We start from the raw sequence: 12806 nt of genomic DNA, 5'->3' as shown, positions 1-12806 counted from the left end.
GAGAGACGCAAGAGTGCTGGACCTCTCAAACTCATGAGGTTTTTTCAAACGCTAAAAATATGCATCACAGGATTGCTGTTCCACCCCATCCTCCAAGAGGAAGTCTGCTGCTCTTATAGGACTAAAAATTGTTTGTATCCTTCCAAAATCCTTTAGCTCTGAGCACATGTGTCCCTAGGAGTGGCCACAGGAGCTCAGTTCAAATCCATTCATGCTCTCTGGGTTGAGCCCCCCGCACTACACTTTCAAGTACTTGAAGAAAGCTATCATGTCCCCTTCATCAATTAGAAACCTTTCAGAAATGATGATGAACTCTGAGGGCAAACTGAAGTAAAAATTTTCACTTTATTTTTCTGGTGTTTTGTGACATAGTTAATATGGAAATGTTTTGAATGATTTCACATGTATAATTGATATCGTATTGCTTGCCTTCTCAACTTTAAAAATAATTCTCTCTCCCCCATGTCTATATTTCCGTGTCTCTGTCTCCTCCTTCTCTCTCTCTCTCTCTCTCTCTCTCTCTCTCTCTCTCTCTCTCTCTCTCTCTCTCTCTCTCTCTCTCTCTCTCTCATAGGATCTGTGACTACACTGGTGTAGCATATTCCTGGAATGGAAAATTCCTCCACAAATGCGTACTGGCGGCTGCTCTATATAACACAGAAAGTGTTAGAAAGTTGTCTAGGAGGTACTGAAAGGTTCAGTGACATGCCTGGGCCACACAGCCAACATATATCAGAGGCAGATCCTGAATTCAATCTTCCTGAGCCACCTCTCTGATCACTATATCACACTGCCTCAACTAGAAATTATATTATCCCTTACTGGGGCAATAAAATAATGGTAACTTAGAGGACAGAATCGCAGGCCTGTATTTTTGAAAGATCACAGTCTCTGCTACAAGATCATACTTAAACCCTCCTAGGAAACTGTCAAAAAGAGGATTCTGGTGCCTTGTGTCTTCAGTATAGTTTGGTCTTTCTGAAGAAACAATGCTGGAGCAAAGTACCATGGTACTACTGGGGAGGTACCAGGATGCCCCCCTTTACACAAATAAGTTTTTCTCTTTAATGACCTTTAGGGGAACCCCAATCCCTTTCTTTCACCCACTTTGGGGTCTCACAACCCTTACCAGCACAAAGGTCTTCCTTTAAGCTGACCTAATTCCTCCATACTGCAACTTAAGCTTATCTTCTTTGGTTTCACCAAGTAGAAAAAAATTGGCCACCAGCCTTCTGTGTGATAACCCTACATGGCCTTGAAGGCTGATATATAATGTCTGTATGTATTTTAAATATTTTAAAATAGGTGTTACAGAGGATGCAAGAGTTAAAACAGAATTTGACCATGCTGTCTTATTTGCTCTGCTCTACTTACAAGTAGAGTTTCCTAAGGTGACTTCCATAGCCTGGTTTGGAAGCAATTGTTTTAATTTTATTGCACTCTGCAGTTACAGAATCCTAAAACTGGAAGTGTCAAATGCTAAAATCAATGGAAAACTTCTTTCAGATTCCAGAGGCACACCCTCTAAACTTGGGTTATAAAAATTACTGGGAAGCCCTTGTTTTGAGGTTATTCATGCATTCATTCAGCGAGTATTTATGAGTCCAAAAGATCCCAAAGCATTGTGCTTTCTAGAAACTTTTGCTTCTGGAGGTACATGGTGGTCCATATCTGTAATTCCTGTTCCTGGGAGGGTCTGGGGTGGGGATGAGGTAGGCAGATCTCTTGAGTTTGGGAGTTCTAAGCTGTAATAGGTCTAAATCTGATCAGGTGTCCACATTAAGTTCGGCATCAATATAGTGAGTCCTCAGAAGCAGGGGACCACCAAGGAGTCTAAAGAGGGGTGAACCAGCCCAGATCAGAAATCGAGCAAGTCAAAGATTCTTTCTCAATCAGTAGTGGGATTGGGCCCTTGTGGAACAACTGTACTTCCAAACTGGATGAAATGGGAAGACCCACCGCAAAAAAAGGAAGAAAAAAGAGAATGAAACTTTTACTTTTGACCCTCTGTTTCACAGAGTCCCCTGGGCAGCTGTTCCACTGGGTGCTCAGCAGGGCACTGACCTCATTCAGAAAGATCTAGTTTCTCAGACAATGAGGTTTCTTGTGTTTGTTGCTTCTTTCTCCCTATTTACTTCACTGGAGAGTTTAAAATTACACTAACAAGTGCTCCTACTGCTTTCTACCAGACATAATTTATTCATTCAAACTAAACTCCGACAGATTACCAGTGTAGAATGTGGTTTTAATTCAAAGCATTTCAGGTCACTCTATTTTTAGGAAATTAGCAAACAGACCAAAAAAACCTGAGGAAAATGGTTGTTTGAAAACTGATAGTTTTCTCCCTATCCCATTCCTTCCCCACCAAAACCAAAACTAAATTTTAAAAAATTCATTCTGTGGCTACATGAGAAAATTTGTACATTCCAAAATTCTCATTTACTGAAACAAGGAAAATGCATACATATGGCTATAGACCGAGGTACCTATCTCTCTTTCTCTCTATATACACAGACTGAAACCTTCTACAAGGGCTTTATAAAGTCCCATAAGGTCCATTTGGAAAGAAAACCAGTCGGTCTTCTCCTCACAATTAGCACATTGCCAAATCTGAGCTATAACTATAATTGTTTGTCTCCTTTTACACTTGCATAGGAAAGGCTATGATCTTGTTATCCCTTGCACAGTATTGTAGGTGACTTACTGTGGGACTGTCCCATGGAAGAGATGAAAATCCAACATAGTAAAAATGGAAGAAGAAGCAGGATTCCTTATTTGTATTGCTTTCTTGCAAAGATGTGTTTTCAAACAGCCATCAATATTCAGATACTTTCACGTGTCATCTAAGGTTTGCTTCCATGAAAGTAGAGGCAGAAGTAAACAACATGCCCTTTAAGAGTATGGACCTTGGAAAAGCCCATCTCTGAAATACTACCGTTCACTACTACAAATAGCAATGTTTACAGCATTCAGCCAATATCAGTTTGGACTGGAAAAAAAAAATCAAAGGATACTTTCTTTTAAAATAAAATTTAAATAAACGAAGTACCTGTCTACCTATGTTCCTCACATTTGAAACTTGCATTGATGTGGGATTTGGGAAGTAGCAAGAAAAGGGAGTAACTATTTTATAATAAATATAAGAAATTTGACAAACAAAACAGAACATGGACTTCAGATGTTTAGGTCTTTATAGGATCCTCGTAACTGCTGCCTACTTCCTCACTATACTGAAATAAAAAAAAATACATGCAAGTATTAAATAACTTTTTTCAAAATGCAGCCGATTACATCAATAAATGTCATAGTAGAAAGAACACTGGACATGGAGTCAGAAGAGTTGGGTTTGCATTATTCTTAATTCTCTGGCTATCCTGTGAGACCATAAATTCCTCAGCCTCCCAAAGCATCAGTTTACTCATCTGTAAAATGGGCATAATTCTTGAATTACCTCATTAGGTTGATTGCAGAGAAAGCACTTGCAAACCTTAAAGTGCAGTGTAAATGCAAATTATTATATACGTGATAATTTAAAATGGAAGATTCTATGATCTCCATGCTTTTCTCTACCTTGTAATAGAATTTGATTATGTTTGTCTAAAAAGGTGCTTTTCAATAGAGAACCCAAAACCAAAAGGAAAATACTTTTACGTGTGTGTGAGCATGTGAGTGTGTGTGTATGGGGTGGGTGGGTTGGCAAAAACTGGCGGTTCTGTGAAAGCCTTTTCTACATTACATTCCTTGTTACAGAATGTAGAGTCAAAGAACAAACTTAGCAAATACACTGAAGGGAGATTCCTGAGAGATGGGAACACCCCAGAGTACACATATGTAATCTATTTCTACATATGTTCTAAAGTTTTTTTTCTTAAGGTTTTCTCAGGGTCATGGGGCTTTAGAATGCCATAAGATATAAAGAATGCTGCAAAACACAATACCTGGTTAGGTTAGTAGAGAGTTAAGAAGATTTCACTTTTATTTTAAACTTGCGATCAAATGCTGTCAAGGGGTCATAGAAACCAAGAAAATCAGCAGTTGCACCTAATAAAATTCAGGAAATACTTGCTCATTTTTCATAAAATCACAGATTTAGAAGTCATTTTAGTCCAATCCTCTCATTTCACATAGGAAGAAAAAAACCTGAAATTCAGATTAGTTGTTACCTAAATAGGCAATATTTTAACCCAGGTCCAAAACCAGCACTCTTCCCACTGGTCAATGCTCTGATTCCAAGCTGACCCAGGTGATCTGGGCTCCCAGTAACAGTCTGAAGTAACCTCCACACCAAACAGCAGCCCCCTTAGTTCCCAGAATCACACCTCTTACCAAAGTGCTATTATTATTTACCAAGAGACAGCCAGACACAACGGACGAGTTCCCACTCAGCTTTGGAGCGAGAAAGTGCTGCTTCTGAGACTTAATAGCTGCATGACCATGAAGGCATGTCACCTAACCTCTCAGTGCTCCCTAAGGTCCTAAGTTAAGGACAGGAAGATGCAGAGCTGCATCTTTGGAGGAAGTTAGTCATAAAGAGTTCCCCACACAAATGAAATCACAGGTCATGACCTCCCATCACTATCCACCAAAAACGACTTGTAACAACAGTAATTAATGCGTAAGCTTACAGTCTCTTCTACAGTTTTCACAAACTCAAAAGGCTCCCATCAGGTAGCTCAGTTTCTTTCCAGGTGAATTCTCACCTATACTTCTTCCCCAAACTCACCTCCTCCTGGCTCTATGGATAAAGCAGGCCAGCCTCCCCTGCACTTTTCACTCCTCCCTGCCGACCCTTAGGAGTCCAGGTGTGAAGACAAGTCTTGGGATGATGAATACCCGTGCTCAGTAGGAGGCCTCTTGTCTTTGACCCCTACGCCAGAGGCCTCCTTCCTCCACCTCCTTCGGAACTAGTGCCAGCGATTGGCTGAGTTCAATCTCTTTCCTCTGGCCCCGTCCCCATAAACCCCCATCCCCTCCCGTCCTCTCTGTCTCACCTGCTCACTCCCGGTGCAGCAGCGGTACTAAGCCAGCCTGGCCTGAGCTGGGACCAGGATGGATCGGCTGCCTCACCAGCACTGGACACACCCAGAGCTCTCCCCCCACCCCCCGCCCCGAATCATCGGCTCCCCACCCCAACCCCCACTACTACTTCCCACTGAAGAAGGACGCCCCGCCTGGGGCTGTAATCTGAGCCATCACTATGAACATCCCCAATTTGAATTATTCTTCCTCCGCCACAGATTCGGAAACTGAGGCACTGAGAACAGTGATAACGTCTGAGGTCATGCTTCTACTTGGGTGCCTTAGAGCTCTGTAACTATGTATCTGCCCTGCCAGTTAAAAAAAGAAAAGTTCACTTAAAGGGCTAAATTACATCTTTACTAAGTTGAGTAAAATATAAGTGGGCAAATGTGAATATAAAATAAAAATATAAATGTTAGTTACAAATGTAACTGTGACACTGGTCATGCTTGAAGTATACTTGGTTTATACACAGCAAGGTAAACGTGCCCAGTCCAATATTGACATTCCCCTGCAGTTGTTTCTGTTCTGACAGACATAAGCCGTCTATTTTCAAAAGCTCTGGCTATGATCATGCTTTTTTACACAGATCTAGGGAAATATTTGTAAGTGTCTTCTTTCCAGCCCCTAGTTTCCTCTCCATATACATCGCGTGGTCATAGTTTATAGCTGTTTTTTGTTTTGTTTTTTAAATAAAAGCTTCAAGAGGCCCACATAGAAAACACTGTATTATGCTGAATTCTCAAAAATCCTCAGTTTGTTTCATCAGTGGTGCTCTCCTAAGGTTTGGGAGTTTTGGGGTTGTTATTTGGTTGTGTCCAACTCTTCGTGACCCTGTTTGGGGTTTACTTGGCAAAGATGTGATTTGCCATTTTCTTCCCCCTCTTATTTTGCAGGTGAGGAAACTGAGGCAAACAGGGTTAAGTGACTTGCCCAGCTAGTAAGTATCTGAGGTCATATTTGAACCCATGAAGTTGAGTCTTTCTGACTCTAGGCCTGACACTCTATCCTGACATTCTAGCTGCCCTGAGTATGGTACATGATGATATTGGACTTGGAGTCAGGAATACTTTTGTTCAGATCTTATCAATGATATCGATGATATTTCTGTGACCACTGGGAAGTCACTGATTCTCAGTTTCCTCATCTGTAAAATGGAGCTATAATGTCTGTCCTACCTTATGGGTTGTTTGTAGTCAAATGAAATAATCTGTGGTAAAGTTTGCAGACATAGAAGTCTATATATTTGGTTTTGAAGCTGAATGCCTGTTGGAGCCTAAATAACTCAGTCTGTAAAGCTTTTATGTTCTTTATGTTTGTTCATTTTATTCTGATGTAACAAACACCAATTGAAATGAGCATTGACACAGATACACAGAGCAGAAAAAGATGATTGTGCATGAAACTATGAATATTATGTAAGCCTTGAATTTCTTTTAAAATATATAATATATTAAATATATAATTCTTAAAACTATTTTGATTGTCATCTGATTCCTTCTGGTAAAACTCCCATCTTCAGGGACAGCTAGGTGGCACAGTAGATAGAGCACTGGCCTTGGAGTCAGGAGGACCTGAGTTCAAATCTTGCCTCAGATACTTGACACTAGCTGTGTGACCCTGGGCAAGGCTCTTAACCCCAATTGCCTCACCAAAAAATTAGCAAAAAAAAATATTCCACGTTCACTGCCTTATTACCTATCCTAATGGAAATAACATGATAGTTTCCCAATAAGATTAATGATCTAGAGTTTAAAAGGGGCCATTTAATCCAACTCCCTTATTTTACAGATGAGGACACTGAGACCAATAAAGGTTAGGTGACTTGACTAAGGTCACATAGGTCATAAGTGTCAGAGGCAGGAGGATATGATTTTAGGACCTTTGACTTCAGAATTGAATGGTCAAAAGATATGAACAGTTTTCAAAAGTAGAATTGCAAACTCTCAATGACTAGATTTTTAAAAATGCTCCAAATAACTAATCTGCAAAGCGCATGTTAAAAGGACATTGAGGTTTCACCTTACACCCAGCAAACTGGTAAAGAGGACAAAAAACTAGAAATAGCCAATGCTGGAGGGGCTGTGGGAAGACAGGCATACCAATACGCTCTTGGTGGAGCTGTGAGTTGATTCAACCCTTATAAAGACAGTGTTTTTTTAACCTTTTTTTTTCTTTAATGTCATGGATCCCTCTGGCAATCTGGTGAGACCGATGCAACTCTTCTCAGATTTTTTAAATGCATAAAATAAAATGCATAGAATTAAAAAGGAAACAAAAAAATTTAAAAAATTTTTAAAAAAGGAAACCAATTATATTGAAATACAGCACTCAAAATATTTTTTTTTACAAGTTCTCAGGACCCCAGGTTAAGAACTTTAGGGAAATCAATTTGGAATTATGTAAGGAAAAAGTGACTAAAGTGTTTATATTTTTTGACCAAAGATGGGATCTCCCTAGGTAAAATGAAAAAAGAAAGAAAGGTCTAATTAATATATACCAAAATTTTCATAGTAGTCTTTTTTTTTTTGTGAAGGAGGATAGCGAAGAACTGAGAAATAAAATGGGTACCCACCAGTTAGGGAATGACTGAACAAACTGTGGCTTAGGGGTGTAATGGGATGTTTTGTAAAAGAAATGAGAAATTTAGAGAGATATAGACATACAAACTGTTGCAGAGTGAAGTAAACCAGAATCACAAAAACGCTAATGTAGGTGTGTATAGATCTTTATATCTACATACATACATAGTAATAACTCTAATGTAAATGAAAAGAATACCTGGAGAAAAATGAACTCTGAGTAAGTATAATGACCAGTCTTTGTCCTTGAGAAGAGGTAATGAAACATGCCTCCTTCTTCTCAGTACAGATGTGTTGAACTACAGAGGCAGAATGTCGCATCCATTGTCAGATAAGGTCACTATTAGATGTCTTTAACTTTTTTATTTCTAGGCAGAGTTCATTGAGGGGAGACAAATGTAGAAATGACTGATGTAAGGACAAAAAGGATCAATAAGACATACTTTTAAAAACAGAAATAAGGTATTTTTATCCTTAGCGCCTAGAACCTGATACATAGTTGTGCTTCATAAATGTTTATTGAATTGAATTGAGCCAATAAAGTGGGCAGCTAGGTGGTGAAGTGGATAGAGCACTGGGTTTTGGAATCAGGAAGACTCATCTTCGTGAGTTCAAATCCAGCCACAGACACTAGTTGTGTGACCTTGGACAAGTCACTTAACCCTGTTTGTCTCAGTTCCTCATCTGTCAAATGAGCTGGAGAAGGAAATGGCAAACCACCTCAGTATCTTTGTCAAGAAAATCCCAAAATAGGGTCACAAAGAGCCAGAAACTGAACAACAAAACTGAACAACAAAAAGAGAACAAAGTGAATGGTAAATCACCCCTGAGTTTACTGAATACATTGCATAGTGCCTCATCTAGTAAATATTTGTTGAATAGTAGACTGCAGATATTTAGAGGCAAATAATTAACTCTACAGTTTGAAAGTTACTTCAACAAGGAAAATGTTTAATCCAATATACTATGTTGACTTATGACACATTAAAAAAAAACCAACAACACTGCATTTCTGTAGTTGGTCCCACTAAATAAAGACATACCTTCAGATCACTTTGGGAATGAGGGAGCTTCTGTAGCCTGGAATATTTATTTTAGAATAGCAACATCTGAAACCGAATGGAGCAACTGATGCAAAGTTCTTTCCCCCTTAAGATTATGTGAATGAACACACTGCTTGGACATACAGATGGTAGTGAGTTATAGTGGAAAGGACTTAGGACCGGAATTTAGGCCCTGGATATACCACTAGCTAGTTGTGTGTGAGAATGAACAAACCATTTTTTTGCCATCTAATGATCCTGTGCTTCTTCAGGGGTAAAGCAAGAACTTCTTACCTGTGTGACCTGGGGCAAATAATTTTGTGCCTCAGGACCTTCATTTCCTCCTTTATAAAATGAGGGGGTAGGGGGGCAGCTAGGAGGCAACTAGGTGGTGCAATGGATAGAACACCAGCCCTGAACTCAGGAGGACCTGAGTTCAAATCCCACCTCAGATCAAACACTAGACACTTACTAACTGTGTGACCCTGGGCAAGTCACTTAACCCCAATTGCCTAAAAATAAAATAAAATAATGAAAGTAAAATAAAATGAGGGGGCTGGACTAGATGACCTTTGAGAACCCTTCCAGCTCTAGATCAATGGCTCTATGACTAGATTATCTCTGAAGTCCCTTTCTCCTGTTAAAAATAATTTTAAAAAGGAAATGAAAATTAAACTATTCAGAGAACAAGTTTAAAATACCCAATATTTTATTTCCCAAACTCAATTTCCTATTGAGGGTAAATTTCATAAATTGGTATGCTGACAAATTGGTATTGTGTGAGACAAGTAAAAGTTTCTCATATGAAAAATTGAAGCTATGCCCCAAAATTTAGTTAAGGCTTTAGCATTAGCTGGGCCTAAGTTTTGTTTTCCTGTAAATCATGTGATTGGGTCATACACCTGTTGCCCACCCCCCTCCCTTGTTTCGTAACCACCACCCAGCCTTATCTTTGCCAAATAAGGCAATCTTCTAGCTCTCAAGCTTGTTTTGGGTAAAATGTATCTCTTAGTTTCTGGGTAGAATCTGAGGTCTCTCACCCCAACCAATGAGGATAAAGAGATTGAGGTAAACAATTTGGGGGGGGATTCTTAGAGTTATTTGTCTAAGGGTATATAAGTGCTTGCTTGCTGCTTGTATCCTGCCTCCCTACTCCAGTCTGCCTTGGGTAGGTGATGCCCAATTCTCACGCGAGACTTGCTAGAATAAAACTTCTGTTTTTTACCTGGAGAAACCTCTGAGTTTTTATTTGGGTAAGTGGTCTCTATCCACTCAGTATGGATGGACAGGGATTGTCTTTTTCCTCTTTTTGTATCCTCAGCAGTTAGCACAGTGCCTGTACTTAATAAATGTTGACTGACTGACTGACATAAGGTAGTATAGAATAGATAAACCATAAACTACTTCAAATAAGGGAGAAAAGCAGACCAAAATCTACTAATATCTTCTTTTCCTACCTTTTACACTGCCTTAACATTTCCTTGACAACCCCAGTTCATTCTGAGCGTTAGTGCTCTTGCTACTGTTCTTTACAGGACTGTAACATTCACGTTTTGTATACGTTCTCAGTTACCTACCTTTGCTTCCATCTTTTGTACATCTTTTCTAATTTTTAAAAAAATTTAAATTTATCTTGCTAAATATTTCCCAGCTCCATTGAAGATTTTTAACATTCAATTTTTAAAAATTGAGTCCCAAATTCTCTCCCACCCTTCCTCCAACCCTTGAGAAGGCAAACAATATATCAATTATAAGTGTGAAGTCATGCAAAACATATTTCAATGTTAGCCATGATGCAAAAGAAAACACACAAAAACGCAAGAAAAATAAAGGGAAAAAAATGTGCTTCAATCTGTACTTAGAGTTCAACAGTTCTCTCTTTGGAAGTGGATAGAATTCTTCATCATGGGTGCCCTGGCACTGTCTTGGATCACTGTCTTGATCAGGGTAGCCAAGTCTTTCACAGTTGATCATTGCAATATCCCTGTTACTGTTTTTGTACCTGTCTTTAAAAAAAAAAAAACTAAGTTGGTTGGTGAGATTGCTGGACATCCACATCCATCTCTTTAGGCAACTCCCCTCATCTCTCCAAAAGAAATTTTGTCTCTAGAATTCTATTTGCTTTCTGAAGCACATAGTAGGTGTTTAATACATGCTTGCTTGATTAGTTCCAATTTTTCCTGGGTTCTAAAGAATTTTAGTTGGGGGCAGCTAGGTGGCTCAATGGATAGAGCTCCAGCCTTGGAGTCAGGATGACCTGAGTTCAAATCTGGCCTCAAACACTTGACACTTACTAGCTGTTTGACCCTGGGCAAGTCATTTAACCCCAATTGCCTCATCAAAAAAAAGAAAAAAGAAAAAAAAATTTTAGTTTGTGGGACCCTATTTATTCATCCTCTGTGCCCTTTCAGAATCTGTTTTCAAAATAAATCTAGGGTGTTTATCAGACAATGTACAGCTTTTTTTTCCTCCAATACAATGGTCACTTCCCCAAGTGGTTCCCATTATTTCAGCAGCCAGTTCCTCTTTGTTACTAAGAATCAAGTATGAACAGCAGTTTCCCTGTTTCCTCTTTCACTTTTTGAAGAATGAAATTATCATTAAGGCAAGCCAAGTCGTTATTAGCTATTCTTCCTTGGGCAAGGAGAAATATAGCAGATGTGCTTATAAATGAGGAAAATAACTGATAACTGAAATCTCCCACTGCTATTATATCATGCCTCCATGCCAGGCCTATGATCTTTTCTGTCTAGGTGGTCTATACATATTCTGATGACAATATCACATCTGTTTCTCTTGAACTGATCTTCATTCAAATGCACTGTCCACCATGCTTCCCCCCTGGGGTTCCAGGATTTCTTCATCTTCTTAATATTTAGGGCTAACTGCCCCAAGCTCCCAAACCCCTTAACCTATCCCACCTCTTCTGTCTTTTTCTTTTTTTTTTTGGCTAGGCAATGGGGTTAAGTGACTTGCCCAGGATCACACAGCTAGTAAGTGTTATGTATCTGAGGCCAGATTTGAACTCAGGTCCTCCTGAATTCAGGACTGATGGTCTATCCACTGCACCACCTAGATGCTCCATATTCCACCTCTTCTGAATAAGGTATATTCATCTCGTGACGGGTCCCTTCCCTTCAAGTCTCAGTGATAACAATGAAATAAAATTTGTTTCTATATGATCTTTAGCTCATCATCTTTGTTACTTCATACTTTGTACATTTATGTAGACATTGGAGGCCATGGGTTTTAATTTCTGGTTCATTAAAAAAAAAATTGTGTCCTGAGAGCTTCTAGATGCGTCTACTGCCCTTCTTTCTACATTTTCACTATTTTCTGTGGTGATCTAGGTTGGAGAGGCAATTTTGTCTCTTTCCCTTCCTTTTTGTTTTAGAATTCTTTTTATTAGATTTCATATGATTCTAGACTTAGAGCTGAAAGGGCCTTGAAAGGTTGTCTAATCCGACTCCCTCACTTTATAAATGAGGACACTTCCACCTGGAAAGGGTTAAATGATTTGCCTAAGGCAACATAGATAATAAGGAGTAAAGGAGGGATTAGAATCCAAGTCTTCTGATTCTTGGAGGCTTTGGATGTAGGAGCTTTGGCTTCACTGTCTTCTTCTGGTTGTGATCTTCTTTGTCACCAAAGTAAGATAATATAGTCTGACTCCTTTTGCGCTGCTTGCTCATGATCCTGGCCAATTACTTGAATTTTAAACTCTTTGTTAAGGTAGGGGTGTGTTTCCAGTGTGGAGAATGTACTGTTCCAAGCTTCGGGAGTTTTGTGCAGCTGTTTTCAGAGATACTTCTAGGAACCTATAAATTTTCAGTTCTTCCAAGGTGCTGTGATCCAGGGCGAGGTGTTTACTCCTTTCCTGGCTTGCACTCTGGTCTATGAGTGACCACAAGCACTCTTTTCTGCTTGGAACTGGGAGGAGGATTTTCTCTGCATCACTGCTACAAGCTCCACCATGCCATCACTCCTCTTCGCCCCAGGACCCCCTGCCCAGAACTGTGACCCAGATCCAAGCATGGGCAAAGCAAGAGAATCCTGCACCAGCAGAGAGATCCCTGCAATCATCCCCCTCTGATCAGCCACTCGATTCCCCTTCAGTCTGTGGGCTAAAAGCACAGGAGGCAGCTGCCGACCCAGGCCGAGC

This window comes from Phascolarctos cinereus, unplaced genomic scaffold (genome assembly GCF_003287225.1).
Source record: "Phascolarctos cinereus isolate Bilbo 61053 unplaced genomic scaffold, phaCin_HiC Scaffold_4;HRSCAF=312, whole genome shotgun sequence".
In the NCBI taxonomy this organism is placed as follows: Eukaryota; Metazoa; Chordata; class Mammalia; order Diprotodontia; family Phascolarctidae; genus Phascolarctos; species Phascolarctos cinereus.
This window is presented reverse-complemented; position numbering follows the sequence as displayed.